Consider the following 6743-nt stretch of genomic DNA (forward strand, 5'->3'; position numbering starts at 1 on the left):
CTACCGGTAAGAAATTTAGCAGCACACCCCTAAATTACTTTGATGTCGTCCCTTAATTATACATGATGGGGAGCTCAAATACTCGAATAGTAATTTAGAATGGGTCGCACAAGTAATCTACACGCAGTCTAATTTGTACATGAATTGCAATTTCCTAAAACTCTCCCAGTAAACCGAAAATGATCACTCGCCTTCCATGTTGCCGTCCTTCCTTTCTTGTTCCATTTGATATTGCTTTGCGACGCTGCGTCTCTCCTAGTTAATCGACTGCTTGTGGCCATAAGCACACCACTAATACTGTATTGCACTAATTTCCTTATTTTTCACGTTTAGAGCAAGCTGCACTTCATCGTGCCAAACAGAAATTCTGCCTAAGTCATCGTGTATTCTTCTACAGTCACTCAACGGCGGCATTTTCTCACACAGTGTAGTGACATCAGCCGTCCCTGTCCGTCAAATTGTTTAGCCACATAAAGAATAAGAGTGGTCGTATCATATATATTTGGGAACTTCAGTCACTGCAATATGCTTATTGTATTCTGCAGAGACCTATTTCTGAATTTTTATGTTATCTATAAGACACTGAATATGAACTGGAAAGTTAGGGTTTTATCTCAACAGTTCAGTTTATTTTTATTTTCAGAGTTAGTCAATGTTCTGATAGGTTATAGGTGCTGTAAATAGACGTTTTTTTAACCGATGTGGTACTGTACTTCGTAACCAGACATTGTACTAATGTGCAGAACAACATACTCAATGATAGCACCAATTCAAACACTGTGATATTTACAGAGGATTTTAATGAGGTCAAGAATCGTTTAAAATCGCTAAGCAACAAATAAATTTCCATTTCACAGTAATATTTACGCTCAAAGACAAAAGCAATAAAAATGTTACAATTACTCTAAAATAAAAAATACCCTTACAGTATTGGCTATTTTGCAGTAATACAGACCTCAGCCAATTCACAATCTCAGTTTAAATACTTTTTAATCCATTCCGTCACTTCTGATCATGGTGTGTTACTCTGTTTCAAATTAGTGTGTATAAGGAGTTGTTAAATATTAGAATGAAATTTCTATTAAACCTTTGAAGAAGGTTTTCCCACTTTAGAAAGTATTTATTTACGTAGTTGAAGACTAATATCATCATTTTGACATGTACATAACGAAACGATTCAGAAAGTGTGCTGTGGAATGAATCACTGCAGACTGAGAGCAGATCTGTCTACCAGCAGTAGCTGAAGCTCATACGCACTTGTGGGGAGTGATATCATGCAAGAAAGTAGAACACCTTTCAACTTTCGTAACTTACATATATACATGTAAGAAATTTATACCTGACGAAGCCAGGGAATAAAATAGAGCCATACAACATGCACACCAATTTAACCCATGGCTAGCCTACTCCTCAGTTAGCTATTCCTGGATTGTAGAAATGACACTAAAATCGATTTATAGATTAGTGAAGAGATGAGCATATGTAGACTGGTAGGGGTAAGGTTAGATGCAATGTATAATTGTAAAATTCCTGTTGCCGTGTTCTGTATGTGTGTGTGAGACCTTTTGAACAGATTTCATATGTATTTTTATGCTCTTCTGTTACCCATAAATTTTCCTACCCTGTTCCCTTGATTTTTATGACTATATCATCACCTAGAGCAATATGTTGTCAACAGATGTAAAAAGTTGTTATGATACAAAGCTCACAATTGCCAGCTCTGGGAATCTACTTTCTTTGATAAGTGCTCAGACAGCGTGACTGGCGAATGTATTTTTGCAGCCTTGGTTCACATGTAAACAGTGTGTTAGAACATTGATTTGTAGCGATTTCTGTTGAGTATGTTAATATTGTGTAATGTAACAGCTTAAATTTCATCTAAATTTTAATAAAAATCCTCATTTTTATTTGAATACAAAAATAGACACAAAATTATCAATGTTTTCTAATTATGTTAAGATTATCAATGTATACAAACTATGTTAAATGTCTCTGAGAAGTCGTAAAAAACAAATTAAGTAATAGATATTGTTTAAAGAACCCAAAAACATTACAACGTATGTTTTTTGTAAATTAATTAATTTTAATATTCGTAAGTTATTTAAAAGTGTATATTCATTTTTACAGCGTATATAAGAAAGCCGGGATTCCACTTTGGGTTTTCAACTGGCTGTTGTATGGATAACCTTTGCGCTATTTGCGCGAGGGAAAGAATGGAACGAAACGAAAATACGGTAGTTTTAGCAAGGTAGCATGTGTACATACATGGCTGCGCTATGTCTGGCGATTTAACAATTCCGTAGATGCTAAACCGTTGCTTATGCTTATGCTAGTGAAAGTTGGTGTGTGTGTCCTAAAGTCGTCTCCAGAAATCGCAGGTTTTGGATAGCAAGAATATCCAACATTTATGTAAAATGAAATCAGCAGCCACCGCAAGTTCAAGAAAAATGGCTACCATAAGTGCAGCACCATTGTAACGAATTATTTGGTACATTTCACTGGAGATGTGAAGAGCCTACACAGTTATCATTCTGTAACCATCATATACGGCAATGCATAGACTGCAAGAATTGAGGCAAGACATTTTATTTAATCCAAGTAATCAGAAGTGTAATGGACACTCCAGACAAAAGTGTCATGTTTAATTACTTATTATATTAAGTTTTATTCCTAAGGGTTTGTTAAAGTCACTGTCTTAAAGTAACTAACTGAATCCTAAATTCCTCAACAGTTTGTGCAAAAAAGATGGTACGAAATAATTTCGGAATCACAGCAATGAGAGATTGTCACAGAAGTATATACCTGTGAAACTCAGCTTTACATTTATTTGTGTTAATATCAAATTATCTGGTCGGATTGCTGTATCACGTAAAGCTTCAGATTTGGAGATTTCTTTTACATAATGTTCAGTTATCCAAGTTTTAGTAATATGTATCTGCAAAATTTTAGAGGTGGTAGCCATTGAGCTATGTAGGGATTTCACAGCTTGCATTTATCTTGACATCAAGAAGAACATTCAAATTTAGTAGTAACTTTATTCTAAACGAATAAACTGCTCCTTCAGAGTTGACGACCACAAACATTCGTGATATTAGTATCTTTTCAGAGGTACTGACATACAGTAAGATTATATCAGTCATCAGCCTGTTTGCTACTGTGGTGCAGGTAAAACTACAAGATAGGCAGTGCATCACATTCAGTGTGATGTTCTTTGTTGTGTTCCTAAACTATCGCAAATGGAGCCTTACTACCCACACCATATTTGGGAGTGCTAACCTAACCTAACCTATTGTTGCCTTAAGTTAAAAACACTGCTTTTGGTTATACATGGTCCACGCAGTAATAAAATATTGTTAAAATCAGAAAAAGTAGTAACAGTGATATCGTGCATATTCAAGGTCAACTCATAACTGAGCAGAAGAAAGTCTGCATTTCTTTTGGAAGAAAAAACATTTACAAAGAGTGAGACCAATTTTCTGTGGCGATAAGTAGGTAGCAGATGTGTCGGGTGCCACACTGTCCTAAAAGTGGCCAATGTAAAGGAATGATTTCTGTGACCCCACAGACATCGAAGTTTTGCCTTTCTGTTAATTTAAAACATTCTGTATCGTACTGCAAAATTTGAAACAAACACAGCTATTACAATAACTAAAAATTTCTAGTTTCATGTTTAAAAATAAATATTTTCCCTGCTACGAAAATGTTAAAACTTTCGATTACATGCGGTAGAGATAATCCCACCACGAACCAGGGATCTTGCTGTTGGTGGGGAGGCTTGCGTGCCTTTGCGATACAGATAGCAGTACCGTAAGTGCAACCACAACGGAGGGGTATCTGTTGACAGGCCCCCCTGAAGAGGGGCAGCCACCTTTTCAGTAGTTGCAAGGGCAACAGTCTGGATGATTGACTGATCTGGCCTTGTAACATTAACCAAAACTGCCTTGCTGTACTGGTACTACGAACAGCTGAAAGCAAGGAGAAACTATAGCCGTAATTTTTCCCAAGGGCATGCAGCTTTACTGTATGGTTAAATGATGATGACATCCTCTCGGGTAAAATATTCTGGAGGTAAAATAATCCCCCATTCGGATTTCCAGGCAGGGACTACTCACAAGGACATCGTTATCAGGAAAACAAAACTGGAATTCTACAGATCGGAGCATGGAATGTCAGATCCCTTAATCGGCAGGTAGGTTATAAAATTTAAAAAGGGAAATGGATAGGTTAAGGTTAGATATAGTGGGGATTAGTGAAGTTCTGTGGCAGGAGGAACAAGACTACTGGTCACGTGATTACAGGGTTATAAATACAAAATCAAGCAGCAGTAGGTTTAATAGTAAATTTAAAAAATAGGAGCACGGGTAAGCTACCCGAAAAGCATAGTGAATGCATTATTGTAACCAAGATAGACACGAGGCCCAATCCTACCACAGTATTACAAGTTTATGTGCCAACTAGCTCCACAGATGATGAATAGATTGAAGAAATGTATGATGAGATAAAAGAAATCATTCAGATTGTGAGGGGAAACGAAAATTTAATAGTCATGGGGGGACTGGTACTCGATAGTTGAAAAAGGAAGAGAAGGAAAAGTAGTAGGTCATATGCAGTGGTGGTAAGGAATGAAAGAGGAAGCCACCTGGTAGATTTTTGCACAGAGTATAACTTAATCATAGCTAACACTTGGTTCAAGAATCACGAAAGAAGTACATGGAAGAGGCCTGGAAGCATTGGAAGGTTTCAGTTAGATTATGTAATGGTAAGACAGTGATTTAGGAACCAGGTTTTAAACTTTAAGACATTTCCAGGGACAGATGTGGACACAGACACAATCTATTGGTTGCGACCTGTAGATTAAAACTGAAGAAACTGCAAAAAGGGGAATTTAAGGAGATGGGACCTGGATAAACTGAAAGAACCAGAGGTTGTAGAGAGTTTCAGGGATTGCATTGGGGAACGATTGACAAGAACAAGGGAAGGAAATACTGTAGAAGAAAAATGTGTAGCTTTGAGAGATGAAATAGTGAAGGCAGCAGAGGATCAAGTAGGTAAAAAGACGAGGATTAGTAGAAATCCTTGGGTAAGAGAAGAAATAGTGAATTTAATTGATGAAAGGAGAAAATAAAAAATTCCATAAATAAAGCAGGCAAAAAGGAATACAAACTTCTAAAAAATGAGGTCAACGGGAAGTGCAAAATGGCCAATCAGGGATGGCTAGAGGACAAATTTAAGGATGTAGAGGCACATATCACTAGGGGTAAGATGGATACTGCCTACAGGAAAACTAAAGAGACTTTTGAAGGAAAGAGAACCACTTGTATGAATATCAAGATCTCAGATGGGAACCCAGTTCTAAGCAAAGGTGGAAGGAGTATATAGAGGGTCTGTACAAGGGCAATGTACTGGAGGGCAATATTATGAAAATGGAAGAAGACGTAGATGAAGATAAAATGGTAGATACGAAACTGTATGACGAGTTCGACAGAGCCCTGAAAGATCTGAGTCAAAAGAAGGCCCCAGGAGTAGACAACATCCCATTAGATACTGATAGCCTTGGGAGAGCCATCCCAGACAAAACTCTACCATTTGGTGAGCAAGATGTATGAGACAGGCGAAATACCGTCAAACTTCAAGAAGAATATAATAGTTACAATCCCAAAGAAAGCAGATGTTGACAGATGTGAAAATTACCGAACTATCAGTTTAATAAGTCACGGGTGCAAAATACTGACACGAATTCTTTGCAGACAAATGGAAAAACTGGGAGAAGCCCACCTCGGGGAAGATTAGTATTGGATTCCGTAGAAGTGTCTGAACACACGAGGCAATACTGACCCTACGACTTGTCTTAGAAGATAGACTAAGAAAAAACAAACTTACGTTTCTAGCATTTGTATACTTAGAGAAGGCTTTTGACAATGTTGACTGGAATACTCTCTATCAAATTCTGAAGGTGGCAGGGGCAAATACAGAGAACGAAAGGATATTTAAAATTTGTACAGAAACTAGATGGCAGTTGTAAGAGTCGAGGGGCATGAAAGAGAAGCAATGGTTTTAACGGGAGTGAGACAGTGTTGTAGCCTTTTCCAAATGTTATTCAATCTGTATATTGAGCAAGCAGTAAAGGAAACAAAAGAAAAATTTGGGATAGGAATTAAAATCAATAAAGAAGAAATAAAAACTTTGGGGTTTGCTGATGAAATAGTAATTCTGTGAGAGAGAGTAAAGGACCTGGGAGAACAGTTGAACGGAATGGACAGTGTCTTGACAGAAGGATATAAGATGAACATCAATAAAAGCAAAACGAGGATAATGGAATGTAGTAGAATTAAATCGGGTGATGCTGAGGAAATTAGATTAGGAAATGAGACACTTAAAGTAGTAGAGGAGATTTGCTATTTGGGGAGCAAAATAACCAATGATGGTCGAAGTAGAGAGGATATAAAATGCAGACTGGCAACGGCAAGGAAAGCGTTTCTGAAGAAGAGAAATTTTTTAACATTGAGTATAGATATAAGTGTCAGGAAGTCGTATCTGAAAGTATTTGTATGAAGTGTAGCCATGTATGTAAGTGAAACATGGACGATAAATAGTTTAGACAAGAAGAATGTAGAGGCTTTCAAAACGTGGTGCTACAGTAGGATGCTGATGATCAGAAAGATAGATCACATAACTAATTTGGAGGTACTGGATAGAATTGGGGAGAAGACGAATTTGTGGTACAACTTGACTAGAAGAAAGGA

This window comes from Schistocerca piceifrons, chromosome 8 (genome assembly GCF_021461385.2).
Source record: "Schistocerca piceifrons isolate TAMUIC-IGC-003096 chromosome 8, iqSchPice1.1, whole genome shotgun sequence".
Lineage (NCBI taxonomy): Eukaryota > Metazoa > Arthropoda > Insecta > Orthoptera > Acrididae > Schistocerca > Schistocerca piceifrons.